General features: G+C 46.6%; 1 protein-coding gene across 4 annotated transcripts in view; it reads left to right on the top strand.

Annotated features, from left to right (window-relative positions):
- The window catches only part of STS (steroid sulfatase), a 183094-nt gene that overhangs the window by 29543 nt on the left and 131172 nt on the right, over positions 1 to 22379 (top strand). Inside the window, exon 2 of one of the 4 annotated variants that reach the window (XM_078064153.1) lies at positions 8951 to 9061. The exons of the other annotated variants lie outside the window; for them this stretch is intronic. The gene's annotated coding sequence lies outside the window, so the exon portion shown is untranslated. The remainder of the gene's footprint in view (positions 1 to 8950; positions 9062 to 22379) is intronic. 4 annotated transcript variants of the gene reach the window in all.

The raw sequence follows: 22379 nt of genomic DNA, 5'->3' as shown, positions 1-22379 counted from the left end.
ACACCCACCCTTCTCGGGCTCCAGACTCAGTGTCCTGAGTCTACATCTGCCTGTAAATCCAGGTGTTAATGAATGGTACTGCACTTTTAGGGGGTGGGGCTGTGAATCAAATATTAGGTAATTTATAAAAGTCTTCACCTGAGAGAACTGGCATGTGCCATAAATTCCCCCCAATCCCCCCCAAGATTGATAATTTTACATTGAAAGCAAGTAATTATGAGTCTGCCTCTAAATCACTTTTAAAACCCACACTCGAAAGTTGACAAACTGTCCTCATAAGTCAGACACCACTTACCAGCCCAGTACCAGTGAGCAAAGCCCAAAGCTGGTGTTTTTCATGGTGGCTTGATTGTCGATGCCCTGATTCACCCGTGCCTGTAGAGAAGGGGATGTTTAATGTCCACCAACGAAACCCTTCCTGTTTGAGTCAGCAGGGCGAGCGTGTCTACCATCCAAAGAATAAGGGACTCTATTCCATGGTAAAAGGCACAAACGTGGTGTGTAGCCATTTATGTGTTCAAAGTCCTACACATACTAGTTCAATATAGTATCACCTTTGGCATAGAATGTTAAGATTATAGAGACCGGTCTGCCAACTGTTGGGTGCTCAGGGTAAAACAGAACCCTGTTTGTTGGCGCTGTCCTCATGAAAACTCCCGTGAGTAGGGCAAGGTCTGGCCAAGAAAGGGTAAGGATGAAGAGTGACAGACACTGTTTTAGGGAGCCATCTGGGAAGGTAACTGTCTATGAGGGGCCCACATGACCAGTTGAACAGTGTGGGCTGATAAAGGACAGGAATCTGCAAAGACCTGCTGGTGTGCCCTGATGCAGGTCCCTAACTGGTGGCCCATCAGCCACGGCCACACAACTGACCACTGTCACCAGACACCCAGCAGAACACGAGCTCACACCAGCATCATGGCGTGTCAGGTGTATTGAATTACTACTGGGCTTCCAAGCTAGCAGCAGTGTTAGCAGCCTCGCCGTCATGGCTGAGATGAAGTTTGTCCTATGAGTTAATGCCACAGAGATGGCCTCCTAAGGAACGATTGTAATTAATTTTGTTATACCTTGATTCTGTTTTTTAAGGATCTACTCAACTGTGAATTATAAAATTTTCCCCATTTACGTCTCACATGAAAGGATGAGCATTGGTATATCCTTCCTTTCAGGTACGAATTATCCTTGGTAATCGAAAGGAAGGATATACCGATGATCATAGATTCAGTAATTGTCAACATTTTGCCATATTGGCTTTATCTACCCGGTGGTAAAGCTGATGACTGCTTGACCCTGACTTTCACGAGGCAGATACTTAGCGGTGCATCCTACAGTGGGCACCAGAAACCTTCAGGAGCTAATTGTAAGGAAGCCAGGTAACACTAGCTCACGTGAGCATACCGTAGATGCTGGCCAGCATTGATCAGGTGCCCCCCAGTGCCCAGTACCAGGCATCCCCTCCCTGGCCCCACCACAGGATGGTTGTTCCACATCATGGGGTAGCTCCATCCAGGCCTCCAGGATAGCTTTTCGACCAGTGTACCTGACTAGACTCCGAAATGGATTCTGGCATTAGTCCTGACCTTTGACCTCTCAGGTCCTTTTACCCGTCACCAGGGGAGATCGTCTTTTCATAAACACCACTTGTTACCGGAGGAATGGGTGGGTTGTTGGATAGGAAAGTGGTTTAAACGATAATGAATGCCTATGGATTGTATGGGCTTCCAGGGATGGATTGGTGGGTGCTGGTTTGAGAAACAGTAGAAATGAGGCCATGAGACACGTGAGAGCCGACAGGCATGAGAAAAGTAGGTAAGTTCTGGGTCAGCTCCAGCTTCCCTTCCCATTCCCTGACTCCCTGGGCTCTAGGAGGGAGAATTAAGGAGATCCGTCTATTCTTTTTTCTTTTTCTTCTGCTTTTCTTTGGGGTTTTTTTGTTTGCTTGTTTGTTTGTTTTGGAATTCCAATACAGTTAACCTACAGTGTTATATTAGTTTCAGGTGTACAGTCTAGTGATTCAGCACTTCCATAGGACACCAAGTGCTCATCACAGTAAGTGCACTCCTTCATCCCCATCACCTCTTTCCCCCATCCCCCTAACAACCTCCACTCTGGTGACCATCAGTGTGTTCTCTAGAGTCGAGGGTCTGTTTCTAATTCCGCTATAGGCATGCACGTGCACATGCTTGAGCACGCACGTGCACACACACACACACACATATACATACATATCACACCTTCTTTATCCATTCATCTCCTAATGGATACTTGAGTTATTTCTATAATTTGGCTGTTGAAAGTAATGCTACAATAAACATTAGGGTACATGTATCTTTTCAAATTAGTGTTTTTGTGTTCTTTGGGTAAATACTCAGTAGTGGAATTACTAGAGCATATGGCAGTTCTATTTTTAACGTCTTGAGGAACCTCTATGCTGTTCTCCAGAGTGGCTGCACCAGTTTGCATTCCCACCAACAGGGCAGGAGAGTTCCCCTTTCTCCACATCCTCACCATCACTTTTTGTTTCTTGTGTTGTTGATTTTAGCCATTCTGACAGGTGTGAGGTGGTATCTCACTGTTGTTTTGATGTGCATTTCCCTGATAATGAATGATGTTGAGCCTCTTTCCATGGGTCTGTTGGCCATCTGTTTGGAGAAATGTCTGTTTATGTCTTCCACCCATTTTTTAAAGTTGGATTATTGTCTGTGTGTTGAGTTCTATAAATTCTTTATATATTTTGGATACTAACCATTTATTGGATATATCACTTGTAATTATCCCCTCACTTTCAGGAGGTTGTCTTTTTATTTTGTTGATGGTTTCCTTTGCTGAGCAGAAGCTTTTTATTTTGATGCGTGCATTTTATTTTGATGAATTTGTTGAGACTTGTCTTGTGGCCTGATATGTGATCTGTTCTGAAGAAAGTTCTGTGTGCACTTGAAAAGAATGTGTATTCTGCTATTTTTAAGATGAAATGTTCTGAATATATCTGTTAGATCTACCTGGCTCAATATGTCATTCAAAGCCACTCTTTCCTTCTTGATTTTCAATTTGGATGATCTATCCATTGATGTAAGTGGGGTGTTAAAGTTCCCTATTCTTGTTGTATTACTCTTACTTACTTCTTTTATATTGTTATTGGCTGCTTTATGTATCTGGGTATTCCCATGTTGGGTGCATAAATATTTAGAATTATTATATCCTTTTATTGGATTGTTCCCTTTACAATTATATAATGTCTTTCTTTGTCTCTTGTTACTGTCTTTGTGTTTAAAGTGTATTTTGTCTGATATAAGTATTGCTACCCTAGCTCTCTTTTCACTGCCATTTGCATGTTAGATGCTTTTCCATCCCTTCACTTTTTTTTTTAAACATTTTATTTATTTATTTGACAGAGAGATAGAGAGCACAAGTAGGCAGAGCGGCAGGCAGAGGGAGAGGGAGAAGCAGACTCCCCGCCGAGCGGGAAGCCTGACGTGGGGCTTGATCCCAGGACCCTGGGATCACAACCTGAGCCGAAGGCAGACGCTTAACCGACTGAGCCACCCAGGCGCCCCCCCATCCCTTCACTTTTGATATGCAGGTGTCTTTAGGTCTGAAATGAGTCTCTTGTAGGCAGTATATAGATGGGTCTTGCTTTTTTATCCATTCCGTCACCCTCTGTCTTTTGATTGGAGCATTTAGTCCATTTACATTCAAAGTAATTATTGATAGGTATGTGCTGATTGCCATTTCGTTGCTTGTTTTGTAGTTGTTTTTGTAGTTCTTCTTTGTTCCTTCTCTTGTTTTCTCTCAGGGCTTGCTAGCTTTCCTTAGTGATATACTTAGTTTCCTTGCTCTTTATTTATTTATTTATTTTTTGCACATCTTTTTCTGGTTTTTGATTTGTGGTTATCATTAGGTTTATATTATAACATCTTATGCATATAGCAGTTTACATTACATTGATGGCCATTTAAGTTTATACCCATTCTTTTCTCTCACCCACATTTTAGGTATATGGTGTCATACTTTGCATCCTTTTATTTTGTGAATCCCTTGACTGAGTTTTATAGATATACTTAATTTTACAGCTTTTGTAAAGCTTTCTACTTTTCTTACTTCTACTTAGAGTCTTTCCTTTCTGCTCAAGGAGTCCCCTTCAACATTTCTCATAAGGCTGGTTTCATGGTGATACATTGCTTTAACTTTGGTTTGTCTGGGAAACTCTGTCTCTCCTTCTGTTCTGAATGACAGCCTTGCTGGATAGAGTATTCTTGGCTGCAGGTTTTTTTCCTTTCATCACTTTGAATATATCATGCCACTCTCTTCTGGCCTGCAGAGTTTCTGCTGAAAAATCCACTGCCAGTTTTATGGGGTTCTCCTTGTAGGTATCTGTTTTCTCTTGCTGCTTTTAAAATTCTCTCTTTATCACTATTTTTGCCATTTTAATTACTTTGTATCTTGGTTTGGACATCCTTGGGTTGATCTTTTTGGGTAATCTCTGTGCCTCCTGGATCTGGATTTCTGTTTCCTTGCCCAGATTAGAGACGTTTTCAGCTAATTGCTTCTTCAGATACATTCTCTGCCCCCTTCTCTCTGTCTTCTCCTTCTGGGGTCCCTATAATGCAAATGTTATTACACTTGATGGAGTTGCTGAGTTCCCTTAGTCTGTTTTCATTTATTATTATTATTTTTCTCCCGCTTGCTCATCTTGATTGCTTTCCATTACTCCATCCACCAGCTCACTGATTCATTCTTTTGCTTCCTCTAGTCTGCTATTTATTTCCTCTAGTGTATTTCTAATTTCAGTTATTGAGTTCTTCATCTCTGATTTTTTTTTTTATGTTTTCTATCTCATCATTGAGGGTTCTACCAAGATGCTCTACTCTTTTCTCAAGTCCAGGGAGTATCTTTATGACCATTACTTTAAATTCTCTATCAAGTGTATTGATTATCTCAGTTTTGGTTAGCTTTCTTGCTCTTCCTAGAATGCAAAATTCCTTGGTCAAAAGGCCATATCATAGATTTCACGTTAAAGAGCAAATAAGTACCTAAAGCATTACATTTCAGAAGAAGTATGTGAGCGGGAACACCAGAAACTCTACTATTTCATGGTTTACTCTTAGCCCAGCTTGTTTGTTATTGGTATGCTGGGTCTTGGATTACTCAGAAAATATTCTCTGGAAAGTCCTTCTTTGCCTGTTGATGAATCAGTAAATTGATTTCACATTACAGTCATCTTGGCTGTTAGTTTTTCTAATCAATGACTGCTCTATCTTGCCTTTGCCTGAGGCATTGATACACCTAGGGACCGTCAAGCTGAGCTTGAAGACCTCTCTCCCATTGTTTTTGGAGGGTTTGCCTAGGATTATAGCTTAGTGGGAAGATGGGGCTGTTTCACCCATCTACATCTTGTATGCATATTCAAGATTAAAGCTCTTATCAGCCCTTGTCTTATGTTCAGTCCCAGGAAATTCTGGGAAAAGGAGGGTTTTGGTGGTGGTGGTGGTGGTGTGAGTTCTTAGGATCCGCACTTGTAAGGAGGATGAGGCAGAGGGAGAAGTTGGATTGTCATGCCCTTGCAATAAAGATCTCAGCCTCTGTCACAGGGAGCTCTGGAGCTTGTATGACTCTCAGAGTTCTCTCACTTTGAAGCAAGGTGGGTACACCTTTGGGACCCGGCCATGGTTACCTTGAGGGTGTGGGGGGGTGGCATCACCTTGGGAAAGGCAAGTCTCTCTGGCTGAGAGCAGTTTCCAAAGACCCACTTGGCGGAGAGCCGTCGGTTACCAACACAACCAGCAGCTGGCAAGGAAGGTGACCTCTGTCCTCACTTGATGTCAGGACACATGCTGTGGCATCCACCAAGGCTCTTCTTGCAAATTCCTCAACAGCATATTCCACTTCTTCATGTTCAGAAGATGGTTTTCCCCGTGGGTTTCCATTAGCTTTTTAAACTCCTTCAGTCAATCTTCTGAGTATTCACACTTGGCTTGCGGTCGTTACTTCTGTATTCTGCCAACCTTTACAAGTAAGTAGGCTGGTCAGCTCATCCACGTTTGCCCAGGGATATCTCAGTTTGAACACTGGGACCCCTCAGTCCTGGACAGACTGGGAGGATTGGTCATCCAATGGCAAGCCAGTCAGCCAGATTTCAGCAACCTGCCTTTCCATTTCTTTACCGTCTTTCTCTTACTACTTCCTTCTGAGACACAGCACAACCAGAGATCTTTGAGGACCACACTTCTCGGCTACTGCTAGTGACAGGCGCTTTCTCTCCTTCCTCTCACTGCTACTCATGGGGTATCTTGAACTCTTTTTGACGTTTTCCCAGCGCAGGTAAGCCTGATGTCACAACAAAGCAGCATGGTACCAGCCAGCAGCAGAGACTGACAGGTTAAGATAACAACGTGATACGTCCACACAGTTCAGGTGGGGTTTTGCTGCCAAGTACAACTTGGAGTTTACAAAAATTTTCTGATTTCAAGGGCTTTTTGCATCTCAAAATCAAGGCGGGGGGTGGAGGTGGTTGCTGACTCCATTCTTAGATCCCTGTTGTGGTTTGTAGCCTTGTACAACTGAATTGACAGGGGCAGGAGAGTGATGGACAGATGAGCAAGTAAATGACAGGTACAATGATTACAGATAAATGGAGACAGGAAGGGGTAATGTAGCATGCTTACGATTTGCAAATTCGCCAACTCATCACTGTACAGGTTCCTGATAATAAAGCGGACATAACCTCTTGGTCTCCAGTGTTCTTGTTCTGTGACTATAACTTGGATTATAAATTGTGTCTAAAGAGACTTACTTTCACGTCACTTACCATTATAATAGTGGAGGCCTCATTGATACGAACATTGTTGCTGTGTGTGATCATTGGAACAAACTGGACATGACCTGTATCTCCCCTCCCAGCTTCTTTTCCTACCTGTGTGATCACACCCACTTTAGTGATTATTGGACCCGTACCCTAGTGCATAGTTTCTAAACCTTGATGCTGCTGACATTTGAGACCAACTCCTCCTTCATGGTGGAAGGCTGGGTGGATGATTCTTTATGCTGGGGGACTGTCTTGTGCATCATAGGATATTTAAGGGCATCTCTGGTCTCTACCCACTAGATGCCAGTAGTCCCTGCCCAGCCGTGAGAACCAAAAATGTCTCTAGACATTGCCTAATGACCCGTGTGGGGCAGAATCACCACTGGGTGAGAACAATGCCGCTACTGTTTTGAAAAGCATCCTTTGAGCATGGGCCTTTAGATTTTCCTGTGCTATTTTCCTTCGGCAGGTAGGGTTTCTTGCAGTAATACCGCTGTGGTAGGCATTGTGACTTAATCTCCTTAGACCTGTTTCTTCTTCTTCATCAGTCACCAGGGGTCGTGAGCACAAAGTATCCAATATGGGTCAAAGCGTTTCCATGCTGATACCTTAAAATCTATTTTCTGTAAATAAAAGGGGTGGAACAAGAGAAAGGAAAATGATGATTTGGATCTCTGCTTCCTCGCAAGGGGGAGTCACCCGGTTGTTCAAATCCACGTCCATACGATCTTAGTCTTGCCCGATAATGTCATGGTGAGTGGGCAGAAGAGATGACCGTGGCTGGTGGTTCTGTCATCCCGGCAGTGGGAGGTCAAGGATCAATGTTGACAACACAGCATTCCATTTCCACCAGAATCCGACATGAAATGCCATGCTGGAAGATTGATTGCAGTTTCAAATGCCATCTGTGGGGGGCAGGGGGTAGAGATATGGGAAATAACATTTCTGGGACACTGACTGAACCTAAGAATTTGTTGCTGGAAGCTTAACTTCAATAAAGCAAGATCCCTGTTTATGAAAATCTACAGAATAGTAATTTTTCTCCAGTGTGGTATTCTCTTGTGAATATGACTTAACAAGTGGGACTATACTTCATATTTTAAAGCATGAACAATAGATTTATAGGTTAATTGTTTCAAGGCATATGCTAGTTTTGTGTAAATGTGAACAACTAAAAATATGTATATATTCTTTTTTTTTTAAGATTTTATTTGTCAGAGAGAGAGAGAGAGAGCATGAGCCAGGGGAGCAACAGAGGGAGAGGGAGAAGCAGGCTGCTGAGCAGGGAGCCCGATGTGGGGCTCGATCCCAGGACCCTGGGAGCACGACCTGAGCCGAACGAAGGCAGATCCCTAACAACTGAGCCACTCAGGTGTCCCTAAATATATATATTCTTGAATAGATTCAAAGCTGAACTCACCTGTAGGACTCTATTCCAGAGGCTGAAAAACTTTTCACGTAAAGGGTCCGACAGTCAGTATTTCGAGCTTTGCAGCCAAACAATCTCTTGTGCAGCTAGTGACGTCCGACGGTGTCGTGTGGACGCCGCCACAGATGATAAGGGAGCGAACGGATGTGGCTGTGTTCTCGCACACTTTCTTTGTGGACACTGAAATATCAATCTCATCTACTCTTCATGTGCCGCCAAGTATTCTTTTCTCAACCATTTAAACATGTGAGAAACATTCTTCCTGGGCTATAAAAACACAGAGGGGACAGTCCTACAAGCCAGCATTTGCAAGCCCAGCTCTAGTCAGAAAATATTTATTGAGAGCTTGCTGTAGCAGACACATGGCCCGCCCCCCCTTGATCCTTTGAGCCCGTGGGAAGGACAGATACCAAGTAAGAAGAAACCCCCTAAATAGATTATTGCACAGAGTGATCAGTGGTATCGAGGGGAAACAAGGTGCTAGGATAGTCAGCTGGGGAGGGATATATTTGCTTGGTATTGGTAACCAGGGGGGCTTCTCTGAGGTGGTGGCGAGTCTGTCGAGACCCGTAGGGAAGCAGGGGTTAGGCAGCGAGTGGAAAGAAGAGACATGCAGGAGGAGAGATCCTCGAGGCAAGAAAGAGCTTGTTGCACTGGAGGATTTCAGCCTGTGCTCGGGCAGCGTCTGACTCTTCTTCCTTCGAACGAATTCACAGGATGAGTCCAGTGCCCCTCGTTCGTGTCTGCTGAGAGCCTGCACATGGTGGTCTCTGGAAGCTAACATCTCTGAAGTCAACCGTCCAAGACGATCTTTAGTTGGCACCCGTGTGAGTATAGGAAGTGCCCATGAAGTCCCTTCACTACGTTTCATTGTTGACAAAGTGTGTGCCTCCCCGTGACCGCTGTTTAAGTCACATCTGAGTACTTGGTGAGCATGAAAATGTGCAAGATCCGGCATTGCAGGGACAAGGTGAACGTCCCATGAAAGGTCATGTTTGCCAAGGGGAGCATCTGTAGGGGGCACACGTGCTTTCTAGACAAAGGCACTACCATGGAGGAGGGCAGTGTGCATGATCTGATTGCAGGAGCATGTGGTATATGTGTGGGGAACGTGAGCACTATGGGGTGCAGAGTTTATAAATGGTTGAAGGCATTTCCTAGACCTTGAGGTGACTCTAGGTGAATCGCCCAGGCTACAAACTAGTGGTGGGGAGGGTTCTGCTCATGGTTCTCCTGGTTGATCTCAACTGCTTTTCTGCTTCCGATGCCTGAGGGACAGGTGAGTCCTTTCTGCAGGAGGAGCTCCTCCCCCTGGTGGAGGTGAGCATGGAGGGACAGGGCAGCTCCCTTCCTGCAGAAGGAGTGCCTCCTTTAGTGAGGTGAGTGAGGTACAGGACAGCTCAATTCCTGTAGGAGTGCCTCCTCCAGTGGAGGTGAGCAAGGAGGGATAGGACAGCTCCCTTCCTGCAGGAGGAGCTCCTCCCCTAGTGGAGGTGAGTGAGGAGGGACAGGACAGCTCCCTTCCTGCAAGAGGAGCTCCTCCCCTGGTGGAGGTGAGCATGGAGGGACAGGGCAGCTCCCTTCCTGCAGGAGGAGCTCCTCCCCTGGTGGAGGTGAGTGAGGAGGGACAGGACTGCTCCCTTCCTGCAGGAGGAGCTCCTCCCCCTGGTGGAGGTGAGCATGGAGGGACAGGGCAGCTCCCTTCCTGCAGGAGGAGCTCCTCCCCTGGTGGAGGTGAGTGAGGAGGAACAGGGCAGCTCCGTTCCTGCAGGAGGGGCTCCTCCCCTGGTGGAGGTGAGTGAGGAGGGACAGGGCAGCTCCCTTCCTGCAGGAGGAGCTCCTCCCCCTGGTGGAGGTGAGTGAGGAGGGACAGGGCAGCGCCCTTCCTGCAGGAGGAGCTCCTCCCCTGGTGGAGGTGAGTGAGGAGGGACAGGGCAGCTCCCTCCCTGCAGGAGGAGCTCCTCCCCTGGTGGAGGTGAGTGAGGAGGGACAGGGCAGCTCCCTTCCTGCCGGAGGAGCTCCTCCCCTGGTGGAGGTGAGTGAGGAGGGACAGGGCAGCTCCCTTCCTGCCGGAGGAGCTCCTCCCCTGGTGGAGGTGAATGAGGAGGAACAGGGCAGCTCCCTTCCTGCAGGAAGAGCTCCTCCCCTGGTGGAGGTGAGTGAGGAGGGACAGGACTGCTCCCTTCCTGCAGGAGGAGCTCCTCCCCTGGTGGAGGTGAGTGAGGAGGGACAGGGCAGCTCCCTTCCTGCAGGAGGAGCTCCTCCCCTGGTGGAGGTGAATGAGGAGGGACAGGACTGCTCCCTTCCTGCAGGAGGAGCTCCTCTCCTGGTGGAGGTGAGCATGGAGGGACAGGGCAGCTCCCTTCCTGCAGGAGGAGCTCCTTCCCTGGTGGAGGTGAGTGAGGAGGGACAGGGCAGCTCCCTTCCTGCAGGAGGAACTCCTCCCCTGGTGGAGGTGAGTGAGGAGGGACAGGGCAGCTCCCTTCCTGCAGGAGGAGCTCCTCCCCCTGGTGGAGGTGAGTGAGGAGGGACAGGACTGCTCCCTTCCTGCAGGAGGAGCTCCTCCCCCTGGTGGAGGTGAGTGAGGAGGGACAGGACTGCTCCCTTCCTGCCGGAGGAGCTCCTCCCCTGGTGGAGGTGAGTGAGGAGGGACAGGGCAGCTCCCTTCCTGCAGGAGGAGCTCCTCCCCTGGTGGAGGTGAATGAGGAGGAACAGGGCAGCTCCCTTCCTGCAGGAAGAGCTCCTCCCCTGGTGGAGGTGAGTGAGGAGGGACAGGACTGCTCCCTTCCTGCAGGAGGAGCTCCTCCCCTGGTGGAGGTGAGTGAGGAGGGACAGGGCAGCTCCCTTCCTGCAGGAGGAGCTCCTCCCCTGGTGGAGGTGAATGAGGAGGGACAGGACTGCTCCCTTCCTGCAGGAGGAGCTCCTCTCCTGGTGGAGGTGAGCATGGAGGGACAGGGCAGCTCCCTTCCTGCAGGAGGAGCTCCTTCCCTGGTGGAGGTGAGTGAGGAGGGACAGGGCAGCTCCCTTCCTGCAGGAGGAACTCCTCCCCTGGTGGAGGTGAGTGAGGAGGGACAGGGCAGCTCCCTTCCTGCAGGAGGAGCTCCTCCCCCTGGTGGAGGTGAGTGAGGAGGGACAGGACTGCTCCCTTCCTGCCGGAGGAGCTCCTCCCCCTGGTGGAGGTGAGTGAGGAGGGACAGGACTGCTCCCTTCCTGCCGGAGGAGCTCCTCCCCTGGTGGAGGTGAGTGAGGAGGGACAGGGCAGCTCCCTTCCTGCAGGAGGAGCTCCTCCCCTGGTGGAGGTGAATGAGGAGGAACAGGGCAGCTCCCTTCCTGCAGGAAGAGCTCCTCCCCTGGTGGAGGTGAGTGAGGAGGGACAGGACTGCTCCCTTCCTGCAGGAGGAGCTCCTCCCCTGGTGGAGGTGAGTGAGGAGGGACAGGGCAGCTCCCTTCCTGCAGGAGGAGCTCCTCCCCTGGTGGAGGTGAATGAGGAGGGACAGGACTGCTCCCTTCCTGCAGGAGGAGCTCCTCTCCTGGTGGAGGTGAGCATGGAGGGACAGGGCAGCTCCCTTCCTGCAGGAGGAGCTCCTTCCCTGGTGGAGGTGAGTGAGGAGGGACAGGGCAGCTCCCTTCATGCAGGAGGAGCTCCTCCCCTGGTGGAGGTGAGTGAGGAGGGACAGGGCAGCTCCCTTCCTGCAGGAGGAGCTCCTCCCCTGGTGGAGGTGAGTGAGGAGGGACAGGGCAGCTTCTTCTGCCATCAAGATGTCAAGGTGGGCACTGTTGGGTGTTCAGAGCAGGTCACCGTCCCCTGTGTCAGCGGGCTCAGAGAAATGGGCACAGAGATGCTTTCAGAGAAGATATGGGTTCCCGTCGGTGGGGAAGGCTCCAGAAGATGGAACCATGTCATGGGCTCAGAGATACTGGGATATGGATCCCAGCTCTCCGCCCGCTGACCTCATGTCCTCAGGAAGCGGATTAAGCTCTCGGTGTCCACATTCCCTCTTGTAAAACGGGGGTGCAAAGGACAGGTTCCTAGTGTGACTGAAAGGTGAAGGATGACGTTGTTGGGGGACAGTGATGCTGATTACCAGGATGCTCCTGGCCCCCACGGTGACAGGCCCTGGAGGGAGAGTGGCAGGCAGGGAGATTTAAGGATCTCTAAAACTCCAGCCTGGATGCTTACATTGCCGATGGCATGCGGGCAGTTCTCCATCAGGGCGATTTTGCCCTCGGGGATGGGACTCTGGCCAGTATGGAGGCATTTTTGGTCTCATGACTTTGGGGGAGCTTGGCTGCTGGCATCCGGTGGGTGGAGGCTAGGGGTGCTGCTGAGCACCCTGCACAGCCCAGTCCCCCCGCAGAGATCCACCCAGCCCCGAACCTCAGCAGTGCAGAGCTGCATAAACCCTGCTTCCTCGCCTAATCTTCTCTTTCTTCCTGTAATATATTCAGTGGTCTTTTACTTTCAGGGATCTGCGTTAGAATAAGAATTAAAGAGAACAAAAAGAGAAAGACCTTTTAGGGTTTTTTTTTTTTCCCTATTAAATTGAAACCACACAGCAGAGGATTCTCTTACTAGAGGAAACGTCTGTGGAGGCTTAAAGTCTTGGCTTGTATTCATTCTTAATGCTTAGCAGCTTAACAGATCCATTTTCTATTGTGATTTCTGTAATTTGTTCCTTAAAAGACTCGTTCGTTCCTTTTCTCTGTCTCAGAAACAAATTTTCGGGGGGGTTTAAAGAATAATTTATTTTCTAAACTTATCATTAGGGCAGGAACTGGCTTTGAGTTCTGACAGCTTTCTAAGCCGTAAGCACCTGCTAAGTAGAGTTTTATTTCTATTCCTCTAGAAAACAACTGTACATTTTGCAGGGAAATATTTTGAATCCTGTGTGTGTGTGTGTGTGTGTGTGTGTGTGTGATTTTAGTCTAGAGGGGACATTGACATTCTTTGGACCCAGCTAGAAGAGCTGAGAAAAAAAATTGACAGACCCAGTAGCTAATTAAAAGTATGCAGCTGAAAAGGCTCATGGTTAATTCATGATAAACTAATACAGCATTCATTATTCTTTCTTAATGTTCTGATGCAAAGTGGGAGTCTTTCAGTGGGGACTAAAATATCTGTGCCTAAATATCTAATAACAGTATCCATTATATCTCACCAACATAAAGCCATCCTCATGGGATATTTGAATGTACCTCGCAATTTAAAATTCAGGGTTCTTGAATACAGCGTATTACACTTTCCCCCTCTCCTTAAGTGGATTGGTGATAATCAAGAAAATACTTTTATCTCTGATATTTCTCTTTTTTCCCCCTCCAAAAAAAAAAAGCTTAGTGCAATTAAAGTTTTCTTATGAAACAAACAAACAAAAATTTCCTTTTTATGAGACTTCATGTTATTTGGCAAGGCGTGCCCGCGGTCTCTTGATTTACTCTGCTTAAATATATACTAGCAGAGTAATTTTTTAATCTTTTGGTGGCAATGAAAAGATGTTTCCAGGAGACTGTAAATCTTTAGTAAGGATATTTTGTGGCAGCAAATACCCATGATAATAAGCACATTTGGGGGTCAAGATCATGCCAACCAGGAAAATTATGGTTAACTGTTTTGTGTGCGTCTGAGAAAGTGAATGAGAGGAGGCTCATGATCAGATACATGGTGAGAGAAAATAAAGCAGTCTGCAGATAGTATCGTTGACCGAGTGATGTCTTTGACAGTGGGGCACCTTGGTGTCACGTGCGTCCTGATGGGAGGTGACAAGAACATGAAATCATGAGTGTAATGTCCCTGCCGAAAGCCTTCCACTGGAATCTGTTCACGAGGAAATGAATCGGCGAATCCAGAATGTAGCACATTGTAAGAGACAGTTGACCTGGATTCTTCCAAAGTAGTCAGGTCATGGGATGGAAAAGAAGGTCAGGGACTATTCCAGATTTAGAAAAATGAAGGGACAGAACAGCGGTCCCCGAATGTGGAACGGGGGAAAAAGGAACCCGGAGGCAGAGTTATTTGGGGGCTGTGTGGACGGTGAGTTGACTGATACTGCATTGTTTGTCTGCACGGTTGGTATTAAGGAGTCGTGGTTATGGAGGGAATGTCCTTATTCTGGGAGACCCACACCCAGCTCTTTAGAGGGTCACGCTTCTGATCTCTGCAGGTATCCATGAAACATCATGATACACAAATACAAATACATTTCTCATCCTTTCTTCTGGTACAGAAAAAAGGTATGCGTGGACATACAGGTGTGTATATGCATGTGTATACGTGTGGAGAGACAGAAAGCAAGCAACCATTGCAAAATGTAAGCAATCCGTAAACCTAAGTGAAGGACTATACTTGAGTTCGCTTTTCTTTTCAACCGTTTCGCGAGTTTGGAAGTTTGCAAAAATAAGTATTGGGCAAAATACGTACGGGGTGTTATTGTCCTTTGTTGGGTGATGTTTGCAGAATAACCGTGGGCCCTGTCATCTCGCTTTTCCATGTGGCTTGATTACGTGGTATTGAGCGCTTAGTGGGTTCTTGTCAAGAGGTGCATTCACAACGTGTTGTTGGTAATTCCTGGGCCACCTTGCAAACTTACCCAACTCCTGCTTCCTTTTCCCGGAGAGGGTCCCCAGGAGAGCTTGATCACGGTGGAATACCGTCACGGGAGCTGACTCAGGATGCATACCAACAGTGGTGTGGTATAGACCTCCCACTGTGCATTTGTGTTTGTGTGGTTTGCCGAAGCAGGCTTAGCTCAGGTGCTCTGGGTCTGTGGGTGTTTGCATCAGAGCAGGAATAGCAAAGCCTGTCTTGCTTCTTTTGACAGGCACAGTCTGGCTTCAGAATTTAGAGTAATAATTTTATTGTCCATTTAGAAAAAAAAAACGCAGGTCATAATATGTAAGGAATAAAGCATTCCATTTTAGGAAGGCATCTAGAGTCACACTCGAGCCAAGCACTTAGTTTGCGACCGTGACACCCATTCTGCTGAAAACATGTAGGACGCTGGGCCCCATAGGCCGTGCGTGGCGCACTGTTCCCGTTGGAAGCGTAAGGAAGGCTCCTCTGGGAGCCTCGTCAGGCCTGGGGGGCGTGGTCCAAGTTGGTCCCACCCACGTCTAGCAAAGCAACTCTGTGTTTCATGTATGTTGGACTTTCCTGTGGGCGGAAGATGCTATGAGTAAACTCAGTGGCTACTCCTGATTTGTCTGTCTGTCCTGTTTTATAACTGAGGACCACGGATGCTGACCCGTGTTTGTGATGGTTGAGATAAAGATGAGGGGGGTCTACCCGTGGTCTCAGCTGGGTCTTAGCCACGGTTCGGTGAGCAGCAAGACCGTCCAGCCATGGAACAACAGCAGAGACACATGCGTTACACTGGAAGACAGGACGTTTAGACGCGGAGGGTTCTCATGCAGAAAGATCAGCCACTGTTTGCATTGTTCCCACGGGCCCCTTGTCTGTCCACCCATACATCTGTCCATCCATACTGCCGGACCAAGCACGCCTTGGGCTGAGCTGTCCTCCAGGGACGTGTGTGCAACACATCAGGGACCTAATGGACTATGTTCATCTACCAGCAGCCAGACCGCATTTTCTCAAAACCCAGGCGTGATGCTCCGTCTGGCCCCGTTGGGGCTGTCCAGTGGCTCCCCGTTGGAAAGGAGATGGAATTCTGGAACCAGGGCTGGGAGGAGCTCCACTGTGGGACTCCTCCCAACCGTGGCCCCCTTGCAGTCTCTGCCCCTGCAGACACATTGCATTATAAAGCTCTCCCACTGGCCAGGCGCTCTTCCACCCCCCCCCCCCCGGGGGCTCCCCCACCAGCAGACTTCTCCTGGCTCAAGGCCTCCAGCTAGGTGAGGCCCCCTCCCCGCTCCCGACACTCGTGCCCCGTGTGGAGTGTTATTCTGTCGCGGATGGGATCATCGGTCCAGTCCTGATGCTTTGAGTCACCTCTGTCTTTGCAGACCCACTGCATGCTCTCTGGGAGCAGGAAACACACAGTGCTCCCTACGATGTTCCAACAGCACAGAGAGCCTTGTAGCTGTGTAATAAATGAGTGCTGAACGCATGAATGAAAAAAGATGCTTCCAATGTTTTATTAATGGTAAATTACGTTCCTTGGATTTTAGTCAAATAAGGTTATTTGCAAAAAAGAAAAAAAAAATCACCTTTCTGATACAATTTGGCCTCTCACGTACCCCAGTGTAGAGAACGGTCTTTAACTCTGGGGTGCCTCGAGCTGTGTCTTCGCCAAATATGAGGGAGGCTGGCCCTCGTTAAAGATGATCTCCAATTAACCTGTACAGGTTCCTTACAGGAGACAAAGCATCTCATTCCTGGAAGAAGCATGTGCTTTTCTTTTTTCTTTATACACAGAAACAACATATTAAAATCAGGTCCCTGAATTTTCTACCACATTCCACCGCACGTGCTTTCGTCGTGTAGCTGACAATATCGAAGAAGAAAGACAGTCCCTTCATCTACACTACGTGTGGGGTGTTGTACGGATTAGGATTCTTTTTCCTTTAAAAAGCTTCTATTAGTAAACTTTTCATTTAAAGAGTGAGTTCTGTACAAAGATAGTCAACGACCATGTAGTTCCAGGTATGAAATACGAGATTATTTGAAGTCAGGAAATAATCCATACCACACCTTCATATTCGTATAAGATGTCAGGAGACAGTAATAAAATGCCTGTAATTAGATTGATTTTATAATGTAGAAGCACAGCCTTCTAATTTTAAAACAATAATCAGTTGATGATGAGTGGTTAGCATAATACTATGGAAACCTGTTCTGCGGTGATACTTTAGATCTCTTTATTAAATCTATACTATACTCCTGTGCTGCTTTATATCTGTATTTTATTAAAATCAACTCTGGATTTGACGACAAGATGGAAATTTACCATCGAATATCATGTTTTCCTAATATCCTTCTTTTGTAATTTAAGATGTGCGTTCTTTCTTTGAATTCTACATTTTTTAAAAATTTTGTAAAACATTTTTACTTATTTATTTGAGAAAGAGAGATAGATAGATAGAGGAAGAGAGAGAAGCAGGGTCCCCGCTGAGCAGGGAGCCCGATGCGGGGCTCGATCCCAGGACCCCGGGACCATGACCTGAGCCGAAGGCAGACTCTTCACCGACTGATCCACCCAGGCATCCCCTGAGTTCTACGTTTTTATAACCATACTTTAGTCTGTGGGGGGGTCCTTAGATGTTTACAGTCTGTTTCCAGCGCCTGAGGGGATTTGCGGAGTATGTTTAATTATGTAACGTTTCCTACAGCATGAATGGGGAGCGAGCTGATTTCAGTTGTCTGTCAGGTTGATGTATTTCAAGATCTCTCATTCGGGTTGGGGGTTGATGAAGTGCACGGTTCATGTATATTTATATATTTACAATAGTGGCTCAGATGTGATTTCCTTGATTACTTTCGTACGTTCTTTGCTTTGAAAAATAAGCATCAGACTCGTTCTTCTGAGGGGGAAAGAAAAAACATGGACTCCAGAATACATTTGTCTCTAAGGGACATTTCTCTTTGCTCAAAATGGGAAATGGCCTCACCACATCCTTAGCTTTTGGAGACATTACTATCCCGGTGCAGAGAGGAGTGTGTTAAGCACATTTAATAATGCTGAACATAAAAAAATAATAATAATAAAATAATTCTGAACATAATACTGATAGCTAAAAGCACTTGTGATTTTTCAATTCAGATTTATTTCACATTTCAAGTATCAGAGAACTTTGTGAACTTTTTTATTTTTTCTGATAATACTGGTCTTTAGTTTATTTGAAATATCATTCTAGGTCATCTTCATTAGGAATGTCAAAAACTGAATTAGTCCCCACAGTCCTGTTTTCTTGTGAATCATTTGACAATGGTATTTTAGTGACATTTTTTGTGATCTGTGTTCTTCATAATATTGAAAAACGTGCAGGAGGTATGAGGTCATTCCCTTAAGAGAACTTTTTGTCAGACTAGCAGGAAATGTCGAGGTTGTATGTAGGAACTCTAGACTTTCTTATCTTGAATCAGCTTATGGCGTATGTGATGTGGAAGAAGACATGTTTCAGCTTTCCCTGCCTCATCGATGGGATTGACACCCTCACGCTCTCTCTTTCTCTCTCACGCACATATCCGGAGACGTTTCGGGGCAGAGTTAAGGTGCAGTGAGTCATTACTGTAACTGCAGACGGTAGACATCAGCCCCTTCACGTACTGGGAAGGATGTCACTTTGCATCCGGTCTGCATTCCGGCTGTGCTGCGGGGCGATGTTCTTCTATCCCCTCCATCCGTGCCATTCTTCCAGTGCATTCTTCTAGGGAGCAATCTCCCCGTGAGGTGCTGGCCCTCCGTGGCTTCTCTGTGTGTTTGTGGGGGTCCCCTGCTGCTCAAGGGCGCTGCCCTGGAGGTTTGGCACTCTGATCTTGGGACACTGATTTAGAGCTTCCTGACCCACTATATGGGCGGCAGGGCCGTGGACCCACCCACGATGTAATATGAGAACAGTTTTGAGACATGAACTTGAGCCCTCCCCGCACTCTGGGCTTGTGGTGTTGCGGGCAAGGACGGACCCCATGAAGTCATGACCACTGGTGTCGTGTTCTTAACGTCCCCCGTTCAAATCCACGGTGTCCCCACCCCGATCTGAAACAGTTTTGTCTGTGCCTTTGATCTCTTTCCCTCTCCTCTTCACACACTTTGGTAGTGGTTTTCTTTTTTTTTTTTTCCAGCTAAACATATCGAAAAAATTGCAACAAAGAAAGGAATCTGCAAAGCTTCAGATACAAGGATTTAGACCCATGGTTTTAGACCTTTAGCTTCTTGAGATGCTTCGCTGTTATAATCAGAGCCTTCTTCCATGAGGGAAAAACTCCAGAGATGAGAAATCTGTGTTAATTCAATTCTCTAGTAATGAGTATTTATTAAGCATTTACCATGTGCTTGTGCTAAAAGAATAAGCACTTAAAAAGATTTCTCTAAAAAGAGAATCTTTTTTTTTTAACGATTGCATGACAAGGACCAGCTGCACAGCTTTTGACAGAACATCATGATTTAAAAATCAGAACTCATCACACTGAAGTCGTCTCAATTACAGTCTCTTCAGGCCAACTGCATGCACAGGTTCATTGTCTTTTTATTCTCATTAGTGCAAATCATCGTATTTGAGCAGTTTTGTAAATTTAATTGTGACATTTTATCCTTCGGCACAAAGGCAATATGATTAAGTTGTACTCGGTAGGCCTTTCTTTTTCTGACTATAAAAATAAGTGGAATATTTGATAAATGCAAGAATTTATTTGAAAACCATGTCAAAATGTCTGGTCATCCCACGCCTTCAAAACTGATTATAAATGAAATTATGTCCTCTTTCCTTCCAATTACGTACATGTATCTCTACACACAGATACACCTCTAACACATACATATCCATGAAGAGATGTGAATCGTTTTTGTTTTTTTTTTAATTTGTGATCATGCTGTCTTAATATCAGGTTCTGCCTTTTCCACACGAAAATTACACTGCGAACGTTTTTGCATGACAAAAATAGTCTTCAAAACTCAAGAATTTTCAGGGCTGCATAATATTTTATTATGTAATTTATTTACCTTTCCCCAATGCTTGTAGGTTCACAGATTTCTAATGTTGGTGGGAATGAGTTGATAAGTGGCATGTGTGTATCCCTTGGTATTTTCATGGGATAAATTCCTAGAGGGACGCTTGGGTGGCTCAGTCAGTTAAGCGTCTGCCTTCGGTTCAGGTCGTGATCCCAGGGTCCTGGGATTGAGCCCCGCATCGGGCTCCCTGCTCAGCTGGGAGCCTACTTCTCCCTCTCCTCCCCACTTGTGCTCTTTCTCACTATCTCTGTCTCTCTCTAGTTTTAAAAAAAAAAAAAAAAGATAATTTCCTAGAAACGGAAACGCTGGTCCAAGACTTTGAAACTGTTGAGACACGTGATTGTCCAACGTGCTCCCGAAAGTCTGTCCGAGTTTGCATTTGCACGACCAGTGAGCAAGAGTCCCCATGACACCTCCTCTTTTGCAAGAGACAGTGTTAGCACACCTAATATTTCCCAAATTTGGTAAGTTGCAAGCAGCATTTTCCTTGTGTGTTCATCTTAATTTTCGATTCCTGATGAGACTGGGTATCTTTCATGTTTCTGTTAGTTTTATAGTTGGTTTCTTGTTCATTTGACATTTTTTTAGTGAGGATGTTGCTTGTTCCTGTCTTCCCGCCCACCCTGCCTTCCCTCCTGCTTTTTTCTTAGCCAAGGGCTTATGATATCTGTCTCCATTCTAACCCGATGGATAATAATGGCCTATTTCCTTTGAACCGCTTTGTGGCTGCTCACAGTGTTTCCCACCCCAGATTCTTCTCGAGGGCAGTTTCTGGTGCGTCTTGTTGCAGATAACACTATTGGGCTTGGGCATGTCTGGTGCCCAGACCTCATGGAAAGAGAAAAGAGAAAGACCCTATTTGGGGTCCCTTTCCCATAAAACAGAGTCTTGAGCTAGTATGTGATCCTGCAGGCTCGCCCAGTGAAGACGGGTGAATTCTGTGCTCTGGGAGGTAGCTTCCGTCCAGTTGAATTACGCTGGGCGCAAAGAGTGATTTTTCGCTGCCTCATCACCAGCATCCCAATTTCACAGTAAAAGAGAGAAGGAATGGGGATTTAATTGTTGCGATTATTATTAATCATGTTTTGCTGTCCCCCCCAAGATAAATGTGACATTTCTACCCAGTTGTTGTTTGGGGATGTCGGTGAAGAGAGTGTAACATTCAGAAGGGCGGGCAATTGGGAGTGAATGCTCTCGCCCTACGCCAAGTGGCAGGTTCCTTGGAAGTAGAGCCCAGCTGCCTGAGTTGCAAACACTCGGTGCTGGTTGTGCGCACGGGCTCTGTTCCTGGGCCCACACATCTAGGGCCCCCGTGGTTTGGTCGGTGTGCAACTCCTGGTTGGAAATCATTTTGCCTTTGAATTTGGGGACCATTATCTGATACCATTCAGTATGGCTGTTGAAACACCAAAGCCGCTCTGAGTCTTTCTGTTTCTGGATGTCACGCATCCCCCCTTCGCATGCCCGTATGACCTTTCCTTTGCCCTCTGTGTCCTAAGATTCGACGATAACGGGCTTTTCCTCTGGGTCTATCTTCACTCAGGATTTTGGACACGTGGTCATCAGTTCAATATGGACATTCACATCTTCTAATGTCTGAGACTCTGTCTTGTGTTACTGCTTTGGTACTTTATCCCTGTACGTGCTTTCTCTTTCTTTTTTCCGCCGGTTGGATCCCTCTTAGGATGTCCTGGTTTCCTATCTTGTCCCCTGTTACCAATCACCTCGATGTTTTGTTCCATCTTCCTTTGAGATACCCTCAACTTACTGTTCCCGGCTGAATTATTTCGTCTGTCATATGCTGCATTTCCAAAACTTGTGTTTTGTTCTCTAAATGTGCTTTTTTCAAAGCATCTTTTATTTGTCTTCTTATTGATTGATGGATTGGTTGGTTGATGATTTTAAGAATTTTTTTTTTTTTGGTCCTTTTGTCTCTGACCCTCATGTTAGAGACCCTTTGCAACTGTATTGTGGTCCTTTGCCTGTGTTTATAGAGAACAGGGAGGTTGTGCAAAGCTGAAGGGAATATGTGTGCTAATTGGGATGCTTACATAGGTCTTGCTTGTCAGAGACCTGGCCTTGACATCCATGACCTGCAGCTATCAATAGCTGTTGTCTGGGAACGCCCACCCTCTGCAGAAAGGAACGCAGAGAATCAGGACCGGCAGGAGGAGGCCCCTGGCCGTGTGGGGCAGGGTGGCCCACCCCGTTTCAGTACCACGGCCGCCTCTTCGGGCACTCGGGTTTCACGCCCTCCTGGTTCCTTACTCAGAGACCCTTCCAGCGTCCGCTTGCCACGCTCCGGGAACCCATCTGCTCTTGCCTTCTTTCCGTCTGCCTTCATCTACCTGGGTTAGTAGACACTTAACATTTCCTTACTGCAGTTTTAACTGGTATGTAGAGGCCATTGATGACGATGCATGTGCCACCTTACCCTAAAAACTCTCATTGGCTGCCGCCCCATCGGTACAACAACAATATTTGACAGTGAGAAAGTTGAGCCTCAAAATGGTTAGGAAAT

Source organism: Halichoerus grypus, chromosome X (assembly GCF_964656455.1).
Source record: "Halichoerus grypus chromosome X, mHalGry1.hap1.1, whole genome shotgun sequence".
Classification (NCBI taxonomy): domain Eukaryota; kingdom Metazoa; phylum Chordata; class Mammalia; order Carnivora; family Phocidae; genus Halichoerus; species Halichoerus grypus.
The sequence above is the reverse complement of the archived record's forward strand: the minus strand, read 5'-3'. Positions and strand labels throughout refer to the sequence as shown.